This window comes from Chrysemys picta, chromosome 3, assembly GCF_011386835.1.
Source record: "Chrysemys picta bellii isolate R12L10 chromosome 3, ASM1138683v2, whole genome shotgun sequence".
NCBI lineage: Eukaryota > Metazoa > Chordata > Testudines > Emydidae > Chrysemys > Chrysemys picta.
The window spans coordinates 31,247,712-31,271,601 of record NC_088793.1 but is presented as its reverse complement, the minus strand read 5'-3'; the positions used below and the strand labels follow the sequence as shown (position 1 = coordinate 31,271,601).

Here is a 23,890-nt window from a genome sequence, read left to right as displayed (position 1 = left end):
TGCCCTGTTTGTTCATTTCTGATTTATCTGGCACTGGCCACTGTCAGAAGACAGGATGCTGGGCTAGATGGGCCATTGGCCTGACCCAGTATGGCCGTTCTTATGTTCTTATGTGATGCAAGGCCATTTGCCTCCTTCAACATGAGCACTTCATGAACCTGCATCTTTGGAGCAAAAGAGATGGGCAGGAATGATGGGGAGTTACAGCTCATAGATCTTGTCTGTCTGTAGCATGTGCTTTTCTTTTGCATTCTACTCTCTAACAAGCTGCTTTTCAAACCAGCTCCTCAGCTCCCGAAGTGACAACAGCATATATGAAAAGCATATAAAAGCTAAAAATATACACCACTAAAATGTTTCAGGGACAAAAAAATAATGATGCCTGTACTTACATGACCATCCAAGGGACCACCTAAGTGAAGCAAATATCCTTCAGTTTGTAGAAGTTGGTCTGTAACTAAATATTGAATAAAACTGTCCTAGAAACAACTGGGATACTTTAAAGTTGTTGCATAAGGCAGGTGGTTGCTTATTGGAGGTGCATTCCACAGGCCTGCTCTACACTTTAAAGTTTTACTGTTGTAAGTATTTTGGTTAGGAGTGAGTGAGTGACTGTATTTATATCTATATATTAGTTACCACTACTAAGCAAGCAGTTGCAGTGGGTGTTTTACTCAATGTTCTGGAAACAAATTGCAAGTGTGCACAAAATACAAGCCTTGGCAATGAATGATTGAACATTCAGCACATGAAAAAATGTGACAACAGGCCTGATCCGGTTCAAAAGAATTCAGTTTATGGTTTTGCTTTTGCAGCAACACGATGCTTACTTTGTCTGTTAGTACCAAAAGCAAATCACCATCACCTCCAATGGCCTAATTCTAAATATGCTAAACTCGGGATTGACACACAATCCTTCTCAAGGGGCATTTCTAAGTCACAACAATCAGAGAGAGTTAGGCTGAGATTTTCAATGCCAACTAGGGGATCTGAACACCCAATTCCTCTGGTACATGACTCACTCTGAGTGATAACAGGAATTGGGTGTCCAAATTCCACAGGTGGTCTTTGAAAATCTCAGTTCAGCCTTTAACGCTGGAAGCTGGGGCCCGAAAATAAGCAAGAAGTGTTACCATACACCTAAACAGTCCTTGTAACTAAGATGTCTGGAGTGTATTTTTATGCCACAAGATGCATATTGATCTAGAACCTTAGAAGAGAATATTTCAATTGCATTCCAAATGCCTTCTCATAAAACCATCCAGAGATAACAAAAGAAAAAAGACCCAAAGCATTATATGAAATGTCAGGAACCTTCTAAAAAACCATTCCACTGTACTTTTTGATCCCCTCATTGCCTTTGGCTTCCCCTGTTCTGAGTATTAGCAAGTAAAATTTTACAGGAATATGTCTCTGTGTAACTAATTTTGCTATTTTTCCTTATGTTTTCATCTGCCTTTTGAATTTCCATGCTTACAGTGAGTTAATTTATGGAAACAATGTTTATCAACCACAAAAGGTTTAGGTTTGGCTCTGAATTTTGGACTAGTCCCATGTGTATTTATGTTCAAGGCTTGTGCATTCAAGATTACTATTTTCTATCTCCTGGAACTTGAATCAGCTTGGTTTGGTTTGGATCTTTAAACTGGTCTGCGGTGTTGGGAAGAGTCTGGATTTTCCAGTATTATTCATCAAAACGTGTAAGCCTCTTTGTGTCCAACACCAGTCATTTAGCATAAACTTAGGGCAACATATAGAAATAAAAGATAATTACCTCATTGTTGAGGCAAACAATATAAAGCAAGGGAAATCAAGTTACACTACTTTTTTATTCACACTAGATTAAATAGTTTATGGCCTAAACTTTTCAAATCTGACCAGTGATTCTGAGCCACAATTTCAGATGCCTTAAAGGGGCCTGATAGTGAGAAGGTGCAGACTTTATCAGTGATGAGTTTATGTTTCCCTTCAGTAATTGATAAAAATGTAACATATCATAAAGGCCAAGAACTGATTCTTGTGGGACTTCACTAAAAAACACTCTGTTTGATAATGACTCTCTGTTTACAGTTACGTTTTGAGACCTATCAGTTAGCAAGATTTTAATCCATTTAACATGTTTTACATTAATTCTATATCATTTTAGTTTTTTAATCAAAATGTCATGTGGTACCAAGTCAAATGTGTTACAGAAGTTTATTACAGAAACAATATTAACTTTATCAACCACATTTATAATCTCATAAAAGATATCAAATTAGTTTGACAGGATCTGTTCTCCATAAACCCATGTTGATTGTCATTTATTATATTACCCTCATTTGATTTATTAATCTAATCCAGTGGTCCCCAAACTTGTTACCTCATGCCCCCTTACTCCTGTTCACAGTCCCCTCCGCCCCGCTCCCACCTCCCAGAGCTGGGAGTTGGACAGCAGCTCTGGAAGGGGCGGGGACGTGGCCAGGGATTAGGAAAGAGTTTCCCCAAATCTGTATGCATTTATTTACCTCCCTCAAGAGATTAAACCACTTTACAATTCCAGCTCCCCCAATGGTTCCCTGCACCCCCCTAAGGGGGCACGCCCCACATTTTGGGGACCTCTGATCTAATCCCATATCAGCCAGTACATTATCTTCCCTTGGACTGTTGTCAGACTGACAGGCTTATCATTACCCAGATCATCTTGTTCATCCCCTTTAAATATTGGCAGAACATTAGCTTTCTTCTTTTACTTACCCAGTGTTCCGAGACTTACTGAAAACCATCTTTAATGGTCCAATGAGCTCCTCAGACAGCTCTTTTAAAATTTTTGGATACAAGTTATCTGGACCTGCTGATTTAAAAATGTGTAACATTAACAGCTGCTGCTTAGAGATATTAGTGAAATTGTAAGTATGTTATTATGTCTACCTCATCTTCCCCCCCCCAACTATAGAACAGAAATATTTATTGAACACTTTTGTCTTTTCTGCATTATTATTGATAATTCTACCATTTCCATCTAGTGATGCACCAATGCCATTGTTAGGATTCCTTTTGTTTCTAATATACTTAAACAACTCCCTCTTATTGTCCTTCACTCTGCTGGCCATAGATTTCACCTTGTGTCCCTTTGCTTCCTTTAACAATTTTCTACAATTCCTAACTTCTGATTTATATTCATTACTATCAACTTCCACTTTCTTCCATTTGCTATCATAGGTAATGTCACATTTTTTTTAAAAGTCAATACAACCTTCCTCAGTTGTGGGATTGTAATTATTAGGCATCTAATAAAGTGTTCTTAAACAATTCCAAATAATCATTCACATTTTTCTGATTAAATTCTTCCACCCAGATGATTTGCCTCAGTTGTTTTCAGCTTAGTGAAATTTGTGAATCAGTATGGGGGTAAGTGAAAAAGCTCCCGTATATTACTATTGATTACTCACCAATGACTAAGACTTTGCAAATAAAATAAAAAGTGTTTTGTTCAATGTTCATCTCTGGCTTATGGGAATTAATTGCATTCAGTTATCAATACATATGGCTGAACTTACTGGAACAACTTTAGCATAAAGGTAACAGAAAACTGAAGAAGCTGAAAATGTGGTAAGGCTACTGCATTTCAAAAGTAAAATATAGAGAAGTATGAGCATAATGGTTAGATTTCAGTTCTGTAGATGGCAGAAGCTGAGAGACCAAAGGTTGGGTATTCTATTATTTATGCAATTTTTATGCCTCACAGGCCCTTTACACAGATGTTTATGATTTTTGGAATAACATATTTCAACAGTCAAAAGGGCCTAAGCCCAAAGAACATGCCTGAACCAGCCATTTAACTGCCAAAATGTACTCTGCAAAGGTGCAGGGGGGAGAAAGCTAACTAAACTTAGGAAATTTGTAAAGCCAGCATGCACAAATGGCATGGTTACCATTTTACATTTTGATTTCCATGTCACTTTTGCATGGAGATTGTGTAATGAGACAAGGTGCATAAAACACGTGCCCTGTGCAGTTGTCCAAGGTTGGGACAGATCTTAAGGAGTTTCTCCCATACACAGGGGCTGGACACTGTCTTGACTGGGCTTTAGCCACTGTTAAAACTAGCCTGCGTTAAGCAGGCAGAGTGTGGCAGGAAGGACCTCTTGAAAATTTTTTACCCAAGCATTCACAGGGAGCCTCTTTAAGATCTGGTGCCTCATTGAACTCTAGCTTAGGCAGAGCAGTTCTAGACTGTGGTGAGTGCAGGCCTCTGTCTTAATGCCAACATTGAGCCCTCAGTATTTTCACTCAATAGCACCTCCCATCTGAGGATTTCAAAAACGATCTTAGAGACCTTAACCAGCCTCAACATTCTTGTGAAGGAGGGTAAAAGATTGTTCCAATGTCTGCGTGGTCAAGGAATGGCTGGAACTGTAAAGTGGTTTAATCTCTTGGGGGAGGTAAATACAGATTTGGGGAAACTCTTTCCTAATCTATTTTATTTTATATACGGCTAAGCTGAAATCTCTAATCTTGGTTGGTGAAAATCAGTCACCTAAACTCATATGCTTTAGTCCCATTTTCAAGGACTCCACCCCTACTGAAAGCAACGGGAGATGCAGTTGCCCCTGTGAAAAGTAGGCAGCCCATCCTGGTGTCCAGTCATGGACTTACATGATTAACTTTAAGAACCCAAGGGTGAGTCTGTTGACTATAAAAAGAACGAGGCGTACTTGTGGCACCTTAGAGACTAACAAATTTATTTGGGCATAAGCTTTTGTGGGCTAAAACCCACTTCATCAGATACATGCAGTGGAAAATACAGTAGATTAGAGAGAGAGAGAGAGAGAAATTGTTGAAATCATGGTGGAATTCCTCAAGGGCTTCTTTTCCATGGGTCCAGATGATGAAGATGTCATCAATGTAGCGCAAGTAGAGTAGGGGCGTTAGGGGACGAGAGCTGAGGAAGCGTTGTTCTAAGTCAGTCATAAAAATGTTGGCATACTGTGGGGCCATGCGGGTACCCATAGCAGTGCCTCTGACTTGAAGGTATATATTGTCCCCAAATGTGAAATAGTTGTGGGTGAGGACAAAGTCACAAAGTTCAGCCACCAGGTTTGCTGTGACATTATTGGGGATACTGTTCCTGATCGCTTGTAGTCCATCTTTGTGTGGAATGTTGGTGTAGAGGGCTTCTACGTCCATAGTGGCCAGGATGGTGTTTTCTGGAAGATCACCGATGGATTGTAGTTTCCTGAGGAAGTCAGTGGTGTCTCGAGTATAGCTAGGAGTACTGGTAGTGTAAGGCCTGAGGAGAGAGTCTACATAGCCAGACAATCCTGCTGTCAGGGTGCCAATGCCTGAGATGATGGGGCATCCAGGATTACCAGGTTTATGGATCTTGGGTAGCAGATAGAATACCCCTGGTCGAGGTTCCAGGGGTGTGTCTGTGCAGATTTGTTCCTGTGCTTTTTCAGGGAGTTTCTTGAACAGATGGTGTAGTTTTTTTGGTAACCTACAGTGGGAGCAGAGGGTAATGGCCTGTAGAATATGGTGCTAGAGAGCTGCCTAGCAGTCTTTTGTTCATATTCCGACCTATTCATAATGACGACAGCACCTCCTTTGTCAGTCTTTTTGATTATGATGTCAGAGTTGTTCCTGAGGCTGTGGATGGCGTTGTGTTCTGCATGGCTGAGGTTATGGGGCAAGTGATGCTGCTTTTCCACAATTTCAGCCATGATTTCAACATCAACATCAGCCTGGACCAGTCCACACAAGAGATCTACTTCCTGGACACTACACTGCTAATAAGCAATAGTCACATAAACACCACCCTAAACTGGAAACCTACTGACCACTATAATTACCTAGATGCCTCCAGCTTTCATCCAGACCACATCACACAATCCACTGTCTACAGCCAAGCGCTACAATACTACTGCATTTTCTCCAATCCCTCAGACAGAGACAAAAACCTACAAGATCTCTATCAAGAGTTCTTAAAACTACAGTACCCACCTGCTCAAGTGAAGAAACAGATTGACAGTGCCAGAAGAGTATCCAGAAGTCACCTACTACAGGACAGGCCCAACAAAGAAAGTAACAGAAAGCCACTTGCCGTCACCTTCAGCCCCCAACTAAAGCCTCTCCAGCGCATCGTCAACCTACCCTGAAGGACGATCCCTCACTCTCACAGATCTTGGGAGACAGGCCAGTCCTCGCTTACAGACAGCCCCCCAACCTGAAGCAAATACTCACCAGCAACCACACAACAAAAACACTAACCCAGGAACCTATCCTTGCAAAAAAGCCCGTTGCCAACTCTGTTCACATATCTATTCAAGGGACACCATCATAGGACCTAATCACATCAGCCACATCATCCGGGGCTCGTTCATCTGCACATCTACCAATGTGATATATGCCATCATGTGCCAGCAATGCCCCTCTGCCATATACATTGGCCAAACCGGACAGTCTCTACGCAAAAGAATAAATGGACACAAATCAGACGTCAAGAATTATAGCATTCAAAAACCAGTCGGAGAACACTTCTACCTCCCTGGACACTCAATTACAGACCTAAAAGTTGCAATTCTTCAACAACAAAACTTCAAAAACAGAGTCCAACGAGAAACTGCAAAACTAGAAGTAATTTGCAAACTGGACACCATTAAATTAGGTTTGAATAAAGACTGGGAGTGGATGGGTCATTACACAAACTAAAAACTATTTCCCCATGCTAATTTTCCCCTACTGTTACTCACACCTTCTTGTCAACTGTTTGAAATGGGCCATCCTGATTATCACTACAAAAGTTTTTTTTCTCCTGATGATAATAGCCCACCTTAATTGAGTAGTCTCATTAGAGTTGGTATGGCAACCCCCATTTTTTCATGTTCTCTGTATATATATATATATATACAGCCCCTGTATATAGATAGATAGATAGATAGATAGATAGATAGATAGATAGATACACACACAGAGAACCTGAAAAAATGGAGGTTGCCCCATATATAATCTTCCTACTGTATTTTCCCCTGCATGCATCTGATGAAGTGGGTTTAGCCCACGAAAGCTTATGCCCAAATACATTTGTTAGTCTCTAAGGTGCCACAAGTACTCCTCGTTCTTTTTGCTGATACAGACTAACACGGCTGCTACTCTGAAATCTGTTGACTATGACTCTTATTTAATACTTCATGCAAAGACAAACAAAACTCGTAGAAGCAAAGTGTGCACAGAAAGTTACCACTTTCTGCGTTCCTGCTCTAACCCACAAAATTATCCTCAGTTGCTGTGCAGCACTTTTAGCTCTTATCTCTGCATCAAATCTCTTAAGAACACATGCTTGGGCTGTCACCCATCAAAAGTCAGAGTGTCCAGCCAGGTGCTACTATGTTTGGGAATTGCCTGATTTAAAAATATTACATTTGAGCGAAATTCTGCCTGTTTGTTAGGTAGAGAGTAGAGCAGAGAGAAGGCAGTGGGAGGAAGAAGCCTGCACTCACACACACCTTGCGCAGCCCATATATGGGTGAGGCAGAATTGCACTTTCTATGCTGAGAGCACAGCAACTACCCCCGAACCCCCACTAACCAGTCCCTTACTGAGCTTGGGACACATGTAGCCCCAAAGGAGACACATACTGACCAGCAAAGATAAAGAGGCCCCACTTTGGGAGTTAGTAGGCGGCAGGGTTGCAGGGGGCATGCCACCTCAGCATACCAGAGAGCTTCAGGAGGCTATCTGAGGCTGAATGACTTCACTGCCCACCTCTGGCCAACAAGGACATGCACCCTCCCAACATATTGCTATACCCACAAGGCACAATCAAGCCCTTTGTGGAGAACTGCTTTGGAGGTGGTGAGGCAACATGATACTCAACTGCTTGAAGCACTCAGGGCCCAAAATTGCCACCTTACTCACACTGCATAGTATAGGGTGACCAGACAGCAAGTGTGAAAAATCGGGACGGGGGTGGGGGGTAATAGGAGCCTATATCAGAAAAAAGCCCCAAATATCGGGACTGTCCCTATAAAATCGGGACATCTGGTCACCCTAGCATAGTACCTTGCTGCCCCATAGTCCCACGGATTATAAAGAGATTCCTTGTATAGTATGGTACTTGTGAGAGCGAGGGTTGCAGAATCAGATTCAGAGACTACAAAGATCTCCTGCAACAGCCCTTTTGCAGGAAGTGGCAGCTCAGGTATTTATTTAGCATCAGTGCAACTACTCATTGGAGTAATTGCTCACCATAGTGAGTAAGAGGTCACAGTCTAGTACTTCCAAAAGAGGGGGAAGAGGCCAGATTTTGCCATCCTTACTCACCTTGAGTAGTAACTGAGATGTACTAAAATTGTGTTAAAATTGTAGGCTGTCATGTTAAATGTCAGGGTTTTCCCCCTGGTCCTGCTTGCAGGCTAGGGAAACATGTGAGCTGGGCCCAGCAGCTGTTAGTTTGCAGACAGACAGCTGTATGATGGAGTGAGTTGTGCCCTGTTTTAGGGAGCAGTCTGCTTTGTCTCTCTCTGTTTTGGGGTCCTTGTGTGTTATCGTTCTGAATTCTAAGAAATAAACAAGTGCTACATTGCAACCTTCCAGCAAGAATATTTTTTTAAAGCTAACTTCTCTGTGTTTATGCTGTGAACATAAACAGTAACTCTGAGTCATCCCATTGATTTCAATAGGAAAAGTTTCAAACGAAGGTACTGCTAAGCACGAATAATGGTGGCAAAATCTGACGCTAAGGGTATGTCTACACAGGGATAAAAAACACATGGCTAGCCTTGGTCAGCTGATTTGGGCTCACGGGGTTGCAAAAAAATCGCTGTGTAGACATTCAGGACCAGGCTGGATCCTGAGCTCTGGGACCCTGCAAAGATGGAAGGTCCCAGAGCTCAGACTCCAGCCTGAGCCTGAACGTCTACACAATGATTTTTAGCTCCATGACCCAAGTCCTGGGAGCCAAAGTCAATGGACCCGGGCCAGCCATGGCTGTGCTGATGTACCCTAACTGACTTGCCAAGGTCACACAGAGGCACTCAACCCAGGTTGTCAGAGGACAACAGGACAAACTGACACAGCCGTGAAGGGTGCTCAAGAGGACATGCTGCAGAGAAAGAGAACAAGTGGAATAATCATTACAACTTATCAAGCTTTGATAATTTGTAAACATATTTTTTTGAAAAGTTGGCTGCATAACTAGACTGGTTCTTGGGCAGGTCTCTATTTAATGGCCAGTACTTGGTAATGTGACCAGAAACCAACTCTGGTAGCATTGCAGGGATAACGTTTGTGTAAGAATGTATGATTCATGAACGGTTTCTTTAATCTAACATGCAAACACATGATGACTCTGTCCACATCAGCCAAACATAGTGCCTCTCTCTTTTTAATATAAACCTATTTATTCCAACCAGTGAAAGGAAATTTCCATTCTCCTCTTGTGTTTGAGTGCTCCTGCATCTCACTGAAAGTCAAACTAAAAGCAACGAAACTAAAAGCTTTTCCAGCCCCCGCATTGCAATTCAGCACACTCAGACCATGTTCAGAGGAAATTAACAAATGTTGCTAGCCATTATATTTTACTTACAAGAAGCTAGAGTGAAGAAATCATGGGGAAATTAGCAGTGCGTGCAAGTTGCCGTATTTATACAGTGCATATATTTCAATTCCATGCTGCCTTCCATGCTGTGTCAGTATTTACACCTGTGCAAAGTGGTATAAAACATAAGAAAGTTACAATAGTAGCATATTTTTCACACCTACTTTGCACATGCATAAATAACTCTGGAAGGTGCCAGGCAATGAAGAATACACCTATATGGGTCTGATCTCTGTTAAGGCTGGATTTAGCTGGTGCTATATGTTCATACAATGGAACCTCCCCTCACTTATCCTTTTGCTTCCCTGTGCAGACTGCAGATCTGGATAGTAAGTATTTGCCTAAAGTAGGTAGGGATGTAATTTGCTTCTGGTAAAAACCAGCAGAGTTTGGCAGTGACAATTAGACCTGGGTGAAGAAAGGTAATTGTGTTCCCTGGAGGATTTTGATATTTGGAAATGTGGTTTTGTTCTGATTTGGAATGAAAAATAACATTTTTGAAGCTGTCTGTGAAAGAAAACGGAGCATTGGCTCCAGGGCAGTCCGCCTGGTGGACTGACTTGGAGCTGCAGACTCTGAAAGCCTGGGGTGCTGAAGAATGAAGTCAATGGAATTAGACTAGGGGAAAACTGGCTTCATTAGAGTCAAATCCAGTGGCTCCAGCAGCTCAAACGGACTCACTAGAATGGCATCTCTCTACCAGAAAACAAAGAGCACTATCAAAATTTCAGAGTAACATTAAAATGACCCAACCCCTGTTAAAATCCATAGAATGTCATCTCTGGCCAGAGTGATATGGGTGACATTAGAGACCAATAAACACATACTGTACAAATAAAACAAAATATTTTGCAAGGAAACTTTGGCAGAGTTTATTGCTAACAGTTTATCATGGAATTAGGAATAAAACACTTTGAGGACACTGTGGTAATTGGAAGTTAAGGAATGGCTTATCAATGTAAACTGAAAATAGGTTAACTACAGTTTGTATTAATTAGCCATATTACTGGGTTTGATAGTAATGAATGCAAATAATTATGATTATTTATAAAAGGACCAAGGTCTAATCATTAGACACATCATGATATTGGACACTGATGAGTAATTTAACCCAGTCTATTTTATAGTTACTCAATTATAGTTATTCGTTATTAGCACAGTATTTAAAATTTATGAAGGCATTTCATTAATTTAATTGGTATTAATACTGAAAGTCACAATGATTCAAGCCAAGTTAGAAGAGCACAACTGCTGCTATGTGCATAGGACTGCCCTCGGATATTGCTCTGCCAATACCGGCCATTAAAATATTTCACCATCTGTGCTTACATACACAGACTAATTATTATTTTAATATCACAAAATCATTTCAACAGGTGACATGGAAAACACCTACCTATACTGTTGTGGGGAAACTCTTTTTAACTGAAGAAATAAAATACACAGTGAATTAAGTACAAATTTTACAAGACGTATCTTTTGGTACGAACAGACTTTTTCTCCTTCTGCACTTATGAACCCCTTTACTTATGCACAGCCCCATTGCAATAAATGCTGGGCTGCCTCTGCAGAGCTCTTTGCAGGAGGAGAACCTTAGTTAGATCAGATTGCATTGTAACTTGACATACATGGCTCGCCTTTTTGTAACTGGGCAGTTAACTGAGCTTTTTATGTGGCTGAACTGTTTTTAATCTAGCCTCTAGTTTTTCCATATGTGAAATATATTTATATTGAACCATAGTTAACATGAGTTAGTATATTGCAGAGATGAAAGGAACTGAACCACATTCTCTCTGCTTAACAGCTCAATCCTGCTTTCACTGCGCACTCAACTCCTGCTAGTTTTGGGGCCACAAAGCATGCAGGGTCTGGATTTAAACCATTAACCTGTCAGGAAGGTAAAATCCCCAGCTTTGACACTTTTGGAACACCACTTGGGTCTGGATCCTTAAAGGTATTTAGGCCCCTAACTTTCGGTCTTTGGGGATGGGGACCATCATCTCTCTGAACCTCAGTTCTCCATCTGTTAGATAGGGACAATATTTCCTCTCTCTCATCTTTGTCTGTCTTGTCTACTGAGGGGGAGATTTCCAAAGACACAACTGAGAGCTAGGCGCACATCCCCCATGGACTTCTAATGAGGAGAGGGTGCCCACCTGCTCTTTGTGACTTAACATCTCCCCCTCAGATAGCAAGCTCTGCCAGGCAGGCTCTGTCACTTACTCTGTTAATATACAGTAGCTAGCACATTACAGCTCCTTGGCCCCTTGGCACCACAATGACACAACTAATAAATACTATTAACCACATCATTTCGCATCATCTGCAGAATGCCTGAGTTACTTGGTGAAATCCAGCTGTCAAACCGAGACCAGGGCTCAGTACTATGTGTAGCCCTGCCCACCGAGGCACAGCTCTCACTACTGCCACCATGCTACTTGTACAGGCTGCTGGGCCATCTGTGTAACTGCACATCCCATGGCCTTTCCCTCTGGTCCACACCAACCTTTCATTGCCTTCTACACAGGACCAATATTGAGACCCCGCCATTATGAACAGAGGATAGCATGTTTAATAGCCAGCTCCTGTGTGCAGTCTCAACTCAGGGCATCAATGCTGTACATAGCCTTGTGCAGTCCATCTGCACCAGGGTGAATTTCACCCTAAGAAGAGTCACCGTTTGATTTAAATAGTACTCTCCAATCCCAAGCATACTGCGTGGCTGGTCCAGGCATTGTTCCTTTTCCTGTCTAACTGGGATGCCAGTCATGATTATTTACCACTGCAACTCATTATATTGTCTGTGCAGTCTCCATTCACAAACATGAATCTATTTTCACTTCTCATTTACATGGTGGAAAGAGCAGCACACCCAGTGGGGATTTTCAGCTCATCACTATGTATATTTAAAAAAAAAAAAAAAAAAAAAGTCACCACACAACATAGGATGTCGGAACTGGCTCAGTAAAGAGAAACAAACAAAAATAAGTAGTTCCTTCTACTTTACTACTGTAATTAGAGGCAATGCTTTGGCTTCCTACATTTGCAAAGTATTTTTCAACTTAGATCTTAAATCACCATCTCAAGCCGGAGATGGAAAGCAGCAGAAAATAGCTTGCCTGTTTTGGCAAGTCCAATGTTATTTGTGATCCTGTTTTCTTAACAGCAAAGCACTTGAGGAGATGGATCTCAAATTCTAGCTTTGAAACAGTGCAAGTAAAATGCCTCGAATCAGCATCTTTTATGTATTCCACATGTTAGGTGGGATATTAGTGATTAAAAATGTGCTGGCTTGCACATTTCTAATACATCTGATACCCAGAGATAGCATCAGATTCTGATTGATTGTGTTACACTGTATAATAACAAAAAATATGTGCATGATACCTTTTTCTGCCAAGCATCCTAGACACCTTATACAAAACAATTAAATTGCTAATAAAATATATTTTTAAATGATGCAGTGCCAGATATTTTGGCAAATAGAACAATTTTTTAAGCTGTGGTTTGAGGGGTGGGAGTTAAGTCAGAAGATTTTCTCAAATCAGAAGCCAGGGCAATCCAGAAACTAGGGTTGGACCAGCAAAAATACAGGCTCAGCACCTGTTGTGTCCCAGCACTCCACTGCATGCCCTCCAGTCTGGCACAGAAAAGGGTATGTGGGACCTAATCCACGTATCTCAGACAGGTATTGTAGGGGATAAAGATTTGGTATTAAAACAGCCAGCGAACTATTTAAAATTCAGATAACTTCTAGAAAGCTTTTCCAGGCATCCCTAAATTTGTTTTTAGACTGCTTAGTTAGATATTCTTCACAGTGTTAACTCAGATAAAGTAAATATTGTTTTCAATAGCTGGAGTAGTTATTGAGACTTTCTATTGGTCTCTTCTTCCATTCTGTACCATTCACCTTTTAGTCATTCTGGCAGTTTTTAGTAATAATTAGATCAATTCATATTGATATATGTCCATAAGGCAGTAAGATTACTTCTTTGTCAGGTATAAACTTGAAAATATCTAAACAGGATATCACATCTCATAAAGAAAGTATGCATATTACACAAACTTCCAAACATAGAAACAGACAGATACTTAAAATATTCAGGTGTCAAAATGTAACAGAAACATTTCAAAAGAGCAGTTTGAGCACACCCAATTTGTGTTGATCACAGAAAGTCTGATTTTACAGTACTAGATGTGTGTGTGAAAGTGTGTGCAGAATTGCATGCCTAAATCATGCTCATAGTTACCATAATTGCTCACTGGAAATAAACTGAAAATAAAAGTAAATCAAATGTGGTCAAAGATCTCTACATTACCCAATTTGCAGGTGCAATAGTGATCATTATTTTGCATGCCCAGTTTATTCAGGATATATCTGTATAATATTATTGGGAGTCAGCAGATGGGGCTGATAGAAACAATGTATAGATAATCAAATATTGGAAGAAATCCTATATTAGTTTTAGTGCAGTTCTTTTTATCAGTTTTTGCTTATACCCAGGTGAAGCCTGATGCCTCTGTAAGACTATCCAATTGAAATCCTTGTCTTAGATTTGGAGCTGCTGACTAGAGGGTATGCCCACAAAACAAAAACAGTAGGTGGCGTCAAATGCATGGTAGTATTTTAAAGTGGATGCAATGCTCATAGAACTATTGAATTTACAGCAATGGAAAAATATAGCTGTGTTTATCCACTGGAGCAGTATAGCATGGGTATTGTCAAGACAGGTTCACCACACCAAAATACTGAATATGGGAGGCCTACTCCTAGAAGGTGTCTGACTTGATGTTCTCCTCCTTGGCCTTTCTGCTGGCATTCCTAACCAACAGTATCAGTTAGTTCTAGTTGTTGTGTTGGTAGTTTTTGGAATATGAAACTGCACTAAGCCCATTTTACATAGACCATGGGATAGCTTCAGATGGTAAGAGCTTTTATGCAATATTGAACTGACTCACAGTTGTCCCGATGACCTAACGGAGAAACACGCCATAATTCCATCATTAGTTCATTGAGCCATCCACCTCATTGACCATTACAAAAAAATGTAATTACAAAGGCATTTCAGTTTATTGCTACTGAGGAATGCTTGTCTCAACGTCTGAACTTTTCTGTCACTTTTCTAAGCAAAATGGGTGCAATGTCTTTTAATAAAAAAATATTTCCATGTTCTGTGGGAATATTTATATCTAAGAATGTTCCATAGGCAGGTGATGATCTGCAAGAGTTAAATACTTAACACTGCAACAGAATCAGACCCTTTTGGTTAGTTAAGCACATTTGAAACTGGGTGTTGGACTGCTTTCACTTAATACTTTTTTTCAGTGACTCAGAGATTGGTCTAAAAACCACCAGCATTACTGATCTTAAACATTCAGAACTTTAAGTTACTGATTAGGAAAAAAATCAATGTAGATTGCCCTTAACAGGGATGACCTGAACTCATACGGCTTTATACTAAAAGTACTTTGCACTTAATAATGATGGAAATTTGTCTTTACATAGTGCTTTTTTAATTTGAAAAAACTCAAATTGCTTTACAAATATTAGTTATTTAAGCTTCATCACATCCTGTGAGAGAAAGTATTATTAGAATATTAAGCTTACTAATGGTAAACTTGTGATACTAAATGCCTCCCTGAAATCATGAAGAATAAAGAAATAAAACACAGGAGCCATGGTTTCCAATCTCTTCCCCTAACCAGTGCTCTTCATCATGGAGGGAGCATGTGAAATTCTATTGGCCCCAGGAAAGTAATTTTTAAATGGGAAAGTAAAATATTGTTTTTCTCCCTCTATCATCCTCATGGTAAATGGTGAGTAGATTGTGCAACTTTTCCTAGTCATTTTGCCAGTAATCAGAGGGGAATGTGTAATGCACAGAGGCAGGGATTGCATTTATACTCCTATAATAATTAAGAAGGTAAAAAAGACTAACACACTTGTCCTGTGTATGTTTGGGGGGGAAATGCTCTAAACCCTCAGGGGTTTATTCTACATTGGACATTCAGGATTTTGTGCAATCAGTGGACATAGGACTGGTCATATAACAAAGAAATTTAAACTAAAATCATATGGGAAAATTGCCACCTAATTTACCTGAATTGTGTATTTCTAAGTGTTACAGTTCAGTGTAATTGGACCTGTATTCCCCCTCTATGGTCTATCAAGGCCATCAGCCTTCTGGCTCCCCAGTTCTCATATCTCATCTCCTCCTGACTGGGGTTTTTCCAGGCTGTGCAGTTTCCTGCCTATACTGAGAGTCGCTCAGCAAGTCAAAGTGCCTGAGCATGCCTGCTTTGTTTTTCTTCTCAGATGCTATAAAAATGTAACTGTTCACAGTTTTGAGGTATCACACAACTTTGCCTAAGCAAGCACATATATTCGTGAAGTGAACACATTACAGAAAAAACATATTAAAAACAGTAAAAGAACCTACACATGTGATAAGAAGTTTACCAGAGATCAACCCAGCTCCATCAAGGGCTCTGGCAGGTGAACAGTCCTCCACGCCCCACCAAGGGTTTTTTCTCTGGTTACAAGTTCACCCATGAACCTTTCAGTCACTGCTTTATGCTATTTTGGTCTCTGATCTTGTCCTCATTTATCAGGTGATCGGCAGACCAAGGTCCCCTCCTCAGGGTGAAACTTCAAAAGACTGACTTCCTGCATATCCAGAGGCTGTATGTCATTTCAAATAGTCCTTTCAAGCTCATAACACTTCCCAAGGCTTATGTTAGTCATGTCTCTCCCCCTAGAGACATTATGTACAATCCCTCAAAATTATTAAACTTTGCATTTCCAATACAATAGACTCCAAAGATACTTAAACTTAATTCAATAAGGTTTGTCCAGGAAATTGCACACTGTCACACTAAGTACACACAGTCCAGAGATGAAAGTAACTTAAAGGACTAACCGGTACTGCGGAGTCCTTAGGAGGGAGTGGGGCCTCAACCAGAAGAGGTGTGGCCTTTAAATTCCCAGGCACTTTAAATCAGGATTTAAAGGGCCCAGGGCTGGGGCTGTGGTAGCAGCAGCTGGGAGCCCTAGGCCCTTTAAATCACCCCCGGAGCTACCAGCTGCAGAGGTGGCTGGGAGCCCCGGGGGTGATTTAAAGGACCCAGGGCTCCAGCTCCTGCTACTGCAGCAGAGCCCCAGGCACTTTAAATCACCATTGGAGGGGGCCCCAGCCTCTGGTGAAGCTTTAAAGGGCCCGCAGCTCCACTGCAGTAACAGCAGCTGGGAGCCCCTGGCCCTTTAAATCACCGCCAGAGCCCCGCCGCCGCTACCCCAGGGCTCCAGTAGCGGGGCTTGGGTGGTGATTTAAAGGGCCTGGGGCTCTGGCTGCTGCTACCGCTCCGGGCCCTTTAAATCGTCCCCGGAGCCCTGCTGCCGGAGCTCTGGGGTAGCGGCAGTGGGGCTCTGGCAGCAAGTTAAAGGGCCCGGGGCAGTAGTGGCGGCCAAGCCCCTGGCCCTTTAAATCGCCGCCTGAGCCCCGCTGCTGCTACCCCAGGCAGGGCCAGCTCTAGGTTTTTTGCCGCCCCAAGCAAAAAAATGTTTGGCTGCCCTCCCATCCCAGCCCTGGGCTCCTCGCCGCACCCCTGTTGCCCCAGCCCTGGGCTCTCCCCCCCCACCCACACCCCCTGCCGCCCCAGCTCTGGGCTCCCTCATTCCTCCCCACCATTGCCCCACACACACACCTCCTGCCGCCCCAGCCCTGGGCTCTCTCCCCACCCCCACCTGCACCCTCCTTCCGCTGCAGCCCTGGGTCACTGGTAACTGGCTCCCACGGCAGGTCATTCAGCAGGAATTTTAGATGTGCACAGAACACAGACAGGATTGGTTCCCATATGGTTACAGAACTGCAGTAAAGTGGAACAATTTTCAGCTTGTGTGACTGGAGGATATCTGGATGCATATTATAAGACTGTCCTAAATAAATGAGGAAAAGCTGAGGTGCCTTTATTATTCTTTTGTTCCACTCTTTCTTTCTATGGGGAATTTGCCAATGCAATATCACGGTCTTCCTTTCAAACAAACAAACAAACAAAAAAAAAGGCAATGGCTGTTGAAAATAGCAATTCCAGTCCTAATAACCACTGGGAAGCATTTCTTGCTCAATTTTATCCTACTTTTTCTACAGCAAGTTACAGTGGATCAGTATATTTGATTTGGGAGAAATGAAGTAACAGCTGCCCAAACTGAGCTTGAGCACTCCTGAATTTTGAGGAATTTTCAAATCTGGAAGGCAGGTGCTGGGGGGTGGGGGAAGGGAGCTGTGGCTCTGCGGGGGAGCACGGCAGCATGTATGCAGCAGTGTGTCTGGCGCTGCGCGGAGCCAGACATGCTGGTCTGAGTGGCATGGTAAGGGGGCTGGGGGGGTTGGATGGGGCAGAGGTTCGGGGGGGCAGTCAGGGAACAGGCAGCAGTTGGATAGGCATGGGAGTCCCGGGGGTTTGTCAGGGGACAGGTAGGGGGTGGGGTCCTAGAGCGGAAGTTGGGGGGGATCTCAGGAGGGGGCAGTTGGGGACAAGGAGAAGGGAGGCTTAGATGGGGTCCCAAGGGGCAGTTAGGGGCAGGGGTCCTGGGAGGGGGTGATCAGGGGACAGGGAGCAGGAGGGATTGGATGGGTTGGGGTGTCTGTGGGGGGGGCAGTTGGAGGGAGTAGATGGGGGCAGGGTGGGGCTACCCTCCCTCCCCATGGAGTGTCCTATTTTTTGAATGTTAAAATATGGTATCCCTACTCACAGTGCAGCTCTCCATTCACAGCAGGCTATAGCATGAGGTCTCAGCTACCTCACTTCCTCCCCCTCTTTCCTGTTGGTAGTGGCCAAGGGAATGCTGGGAAATGTAGTTCTTTCCCTGCTCCAGGGCTGGCTCTATAGGCAGGGAGCTAACCAAGGAACTACAACTCCCAGGGCCCCCTGTTGGTTCTCAGCTCCCATGCTGGATCCCTGCCGCCCCTGCAAATGGGCTGCCCCAAGCATGTGCTTGCTTTGCTAGTGCCTATAGCTGCCCCTGACCCCAGGGCTCTGGCAGGCTCCGGGGATGATTTAAAGGGCCCAGGGCGGTAGCGGCTACTGGAACCCTGGACCCTTTAAATCATGCCTGGAGCCCTGCTGCCGGAGCCCTGGGGAGGTGGCGGCGGGGCTCTGACGGCTATTTTAAGGGCCGGGGTGGTAATGGCTGCCACAGCCCCAGATCCTTTAAATAGCCGCCGGAGCCTTGCTGCCGCTACCCCAGGGCTCCAAGGACGATTTAAAGGGCCTGGAGCAGTAGCTGTGGCATTTCCCCAGGGCTCCAGCAGCAGGGCTCTGGCGGCAATTTAAAGGGCACGGGGCTCCAGCCACTTTTGGGATCCCCAGGCCCTTTAAATTGCTGCCAGAGGAAGCCGATCCGTGCCATTGTGGCGCACTGGCTCTTGCTGGTACATTGTACTGGGGCATACCAATTTACTTTCACCTCTGACACAGTCCCATACTCTGGGTTAATTAATAAGTAAAAAGTGATTTTATTAAATACAGAAAGTAGGATTTAAGTGGTTCCAAGTAGTAACACACAGAACAAAGGGAATTACCAAACAAAATAAAATAAAATAAAACATGCAAGTTTATACCTAATACAGTAATAAAACCTCACCCTCAGAGGTGTTCCAGTAAGCTTCGTTTTACAGACTAGTCTCCGTCTAGTCTGGGTCCAGCAATCACTCACACTCCCTGTAGTTACTGTCCCTTGTTCCAATTTCTCTCCGGTATCCTTGGGGGTGGAGAGGCTATCTCTTGAGCCAGCTGAAGACAAAATGGAGGGGTCTCCCAGGGGATTTTATAGACCTTCTCTTGTGGGTGGAGACCCCCTCCTCTCTCCTATGCAAAGTCCAGCTCCAAAATGGAGTTTTGGAGTCACATGGGCAAGTCACATGTCCATGCATGACTCAGAATTTACAGATAGCAGTCATGGTTCACATGCTGCCTTGAACGTCCTCAAGTAGACTTCTTATGTGGATTGGAGCCTTCCAAGATCCATTGTCCGTTATGTGTTTCTTGATTGGGCACTTAACTTGCACATTCCTTTCTCAAGGAGCTGACCAAATGCTTTACTAAGGCTACTTAGAAATCAAGCAAGTATACAACTTTGAACACAAAAATGATACATGCATACAAATAGCAGGAATAGATTAAGTTGATCATAACCTTTACAGAGATATGTTACATGGCATATGTAGCATAAAACATATACCAGTTATGTCATATATACATTTATAAGCATATTTCCATAAAGCCTTATGGGGTGCAATATCACAATGTGGTGTATTGAAAACTGTGCTAAAAATATATGCTATCACTTTAAATTCTGTGGGGTTTCTCTGGTCCTGCTTGTAGGCAAATGTGTGATCTGGGCCTAGCAGCAGTCAGTTTGCAGACAGTCTAGAGTAAGATGAGTCAAGCTGTGTCTCTGTTTTAATTTTTCTGTTTGTAGGCTATGCACATAACAGTGTGTATGTGTGTGTGTGTGTGTGTAAATAAAACAAGTTACTCTTGGAATACTAAGATTCTGTCACTCATTTCTCCTCCCCTGGAAAGCTGATTTGCAAGGCCCTAGACATCCACTATTACTTGGCAGAGGGGTGACTCCGGTGTCAGAATGAGACACTGGTATCTGAAGAAGGGGTAACAATACACTTGCCAGAAGTCTGCTTACCTAACTTCCAGGGCCATCACTGGGAGTTCAACATGCAGAATGCAGAGAGGATACACTCCCCACCCCACAAAGAGAGAATCAGGAAGGTAGCAGGCCCTATAAGAAGGCTACGCTGCAGCAGTAGAGAGAGAAGAGAGCATACATCCTCTGCCTTCTGACATGGACATTTAATCTGGCTGCTCAATATTCAAAAAGAAAAGGTAAAGAGGTTTTCCAGAGACAAGCCTTAAGACGAAGGATGTCCTGAAGCAAGAGTAGGGCTGGAATGGTGAATTAGCCACTGCATTGACCATCACTAAAATCACTGCAGGACAGCTAAACGGGAGGGTGAATAGACATTTGCACCAATATGATTAGGAAGAGGTCAGACCACATAGCGCCAAGCTGCCTGATCTTAGTGTACGAAAAAGGATCACTCTACTCAGTTCCAGTAACCATACGAAAAGTTCTCACCTCTGCTCCTGCAAATTGGACACACAAACCATAGTGTCAGTGAATCCTTTCATCAAGCCCAAAGCCTAGGTTTCATGTCAGCTAGTTTATTTTTTGGAGCCCTTCAATGTTTAAAATACAGGACACAGAACATATGCACATGTTCATTCATATGTTAAAAAAATTAAGTAAAGGCATCTAAGGGTATGTCTACACTACCGGCCAGATCGGCGGGCAGCGATCGATCTAACGGGGGTCGATTTATCATGTCTAGTCTAGACGCAATAAATCAACCCCCAAGTGCTCTCCCGTCGACTCCTGTACTCCACCACCGCAAGAGGCGCAGGCGGAGTCGACGGGGAAGTGGCAGCAGTCGACTCACCGCAGTGAAGACACCATGGTAAGTCGATCTAAGTACGTTGACTTCAACGACGTTATTCACATAGCTGAAGTTGCGTAACTTAGATCGTTCCCCCCACCCCTCCAGTGTAGACCAGGCCTTAGGGTTGTGAATGCCATTCTGTGGATTTGCAATACCCACAATTAGTGTCAGGATTTTCCATGAACCTTCTGACCTAAATTGCTAAAAACACATGCATGTTTTTGTACACGTCTGATTTGCACTCACACACCTGGTGCTACAAGTCAGGAATTTGTACTCACAAATGTTTGTACAAAACCTCAGTATGAACATACACTTTGGTATTATGCATGCAAAGCTCTAGAAATTTAGGCCATACATGGTCCAGAGAATGGTAGCCCAGTGTGCACCATGGGCTCTTATGTAGGAAGTCAACACTATGGGTTAGCTTGTCTGAACAGAGAGCTTTGCTCAAACAAAGTCAAGTTCAATTAGCCCCACCGTACTAGTTGAGGATCTTGTCTTGAAGGGACAATGCCCCAGTGACATACAGGGGGACATTACCATGGTGAAATTACCTGGGTGAAATTTAAAGGTACACAAAATAAATAACTTACCAAATCAAACCTACAGTTCAAAGTCCTCAAAATATGTTAGAAACAAATAAAGATGAAAAAGTGTAAGGGATAAAGGATGAACCCAGTTCTAGAAATTTTACACCTATGCACTATGATGCAGAGTATTCATGATGACATAAGATTAAAATCCCCCTTAGGTAACAGTTTACACCCTGTGTATGAGTAACTCTCCTGTAGTTTTCAGTGTTTACATGCAATATGGGCCCTCCTTGTCCTTGGCACAAGATGATGTGCTGAAATGTGACACACCAGCTCAAAGTTAGCTGGGAGCCATTATTTCCATCAAGTGGGCAGGTTGCAGGAGGAATCCAGATGGCAGCTGTGCAGGTTAACCACAGATATAAGTGCAGTCAGACTCATACACAGCAGCAATTGGCATGACAGTCTATTTTGGTTTGATGCTTTTAGAAAATACATGCTACCGAAGGAACACAACTGTAGCATGCACACCCCTTCTTTCCGTATTATTACTTTTATTAAGATTACAGAATTCAGCAAGCACATGCCAAACATATAGTGATGAGATCACTGCCCAAAGGAGCTCACAGTCTAAGAATAGGATAGAACAGAACAGTCTTATCTCCACAGCTGTAGGGAGAGGCAAGGCTAAAATGCTGACAGTCCTTGGACTCTGACATTTTGGCTGCAGTAATTTCATTTCATGTTGCAGATCAAACCTTTGAGATAATCCTCTCTGATCTTTCATGTTTCAAGTAATTAATGGCGATGAGCTGTACTTTATCACCCCTGCTCCTGAATATCTCCAAAATACCACTGTGTCATTGTTTCCTAAAATGACTGTTCAGTTTGGTGACACTTATGTGTTATTTAGCAACCTCAGCAATGCAGTGCTGTATTCCTAAGGGATTAAATTTTAAGAGACAATGTCCTATAAGAGACCACTGCCCACAACACAGCATTCTGGATTCTGGCTGTCTACAGATGGGGATGCCTGTCTCAATCTTACACAACCAGATCTAGATCACTTTGGTAGAGAGATCAGGATAGTCTTAAAGCATTTCTGAATCCTTTCTCTGTCTTTCTTAGACTATCAATTTTCAAGGCTAAGCACCCACAACTGGGGACAGATTTTCAACAGAATTCAATTACCATTTTTAAACACTTACATATGGGCCAGATTTTCAAAAACAGGCAGCAGTCCATTGTGACCCAGTCAGATTCCCAAAAGAATTCAGCACCAAACATTGTGAGCTCTTTTGAAAATCTGGCTATCTATTTTGGAGCGGAGTTTTTTTTTTTAAAAAAACAAGTCCTTAATTTCAATAGAGAGTGAATGACTTTCTTTCATTTTCGTAGACAGGAATCAGCCCTTCTGTAATATTGTTGTCTTGTCCCATGATAATCATATCAGGACATGAAGTTAGAGAGCAACTCTTGCAGGATCCTTTGTAAGGGTTTGATCCAAGGTTTCAAATTGGAAGAGCATCACTTTCCCAGGGCCAATCAGAGGGGGGATCAGGAGGGCCATTTGGCATGGGCCTCAAGCTCAATGGGGGCCTCAAAATTAGGCGCTTGTTAATTTTTTGGCATTTGATAATTTTCGCAGATTGTTTTTATGTGCATCCCTATCGGACCAAAATGTGACACACTCTCTCAGTTTAGAGCTGCAAATTTAAGCAAATAAGAGATGTGATTTGGTAAAAGACATAATTTTTTTGTTAACTGATATAGATTTTGTCATATTAAAGTGTTAAAAATATTGATAAATATTGCGTATTTTTGTCATTTTGCCTGCATCAGTGGCTTCAGGTGAACGCACCTTCAATGTGTTGAAGCAGGTAAAGAACTATCACCATTCAGCTATGGGACAAGAGCGTTTGAATGGGCTTGCCTTGCTTAATATCAACTGTGACATTGCATGAAAGCTAGATTTTTCCTCAATAATTAGTGCATTTGCACAGAAAAAGCTAGAAAAGGATTTGTTTCATAAAAAATATTCATATTATGTCTCTCTTTTTTTGGTGCCTTATTTTGTTTTCATGTGTTGTCATTTTTGATTTTTATTATGGCTAGGGGCCTCCAAAGCTGGAAGTGGCCCGGGCCTCTCTGGACCTTTCCTTACAATGTTACATTCGAAAGGGTTGGCAGGCATTAAAGTCTGTGCCCTGTGCAATATTTCCTTCAGCAATATATCTCCACCCTAAAAGAACACCATTGCT

At 42.5% G+C, this 23,890-nt stretch overlaps 1 long non-coding RNA gene across 1 annotated transcript in view; it reads right to left on the bottom strand.

The window, feature by feature from the left end:
* Positions 1 to 16,547, bottom strand: part of LOC135982191 (uncharacterized) — a 50,431-nt gene extending 33,884 nt beyond the window's left edge. The window contains exons 1-2 of the long non-coding RNA XR_010599420.1: positions 16,498 to 16,547; positions 2,737 to 2,833 (exon numbers count right to left, since the gene is read on the bottom strand). This is a non-coding gene — a long non-coding RNA (uncharacterized LOC135982191). The remainder of the gene's footprint in view (positions 1 to 2,736; positions 2,834 to 16,497) is intronic.
* Between the last annotated feature and the right edge of the window lie 7,343 nt (positions 16,548 to 23,890).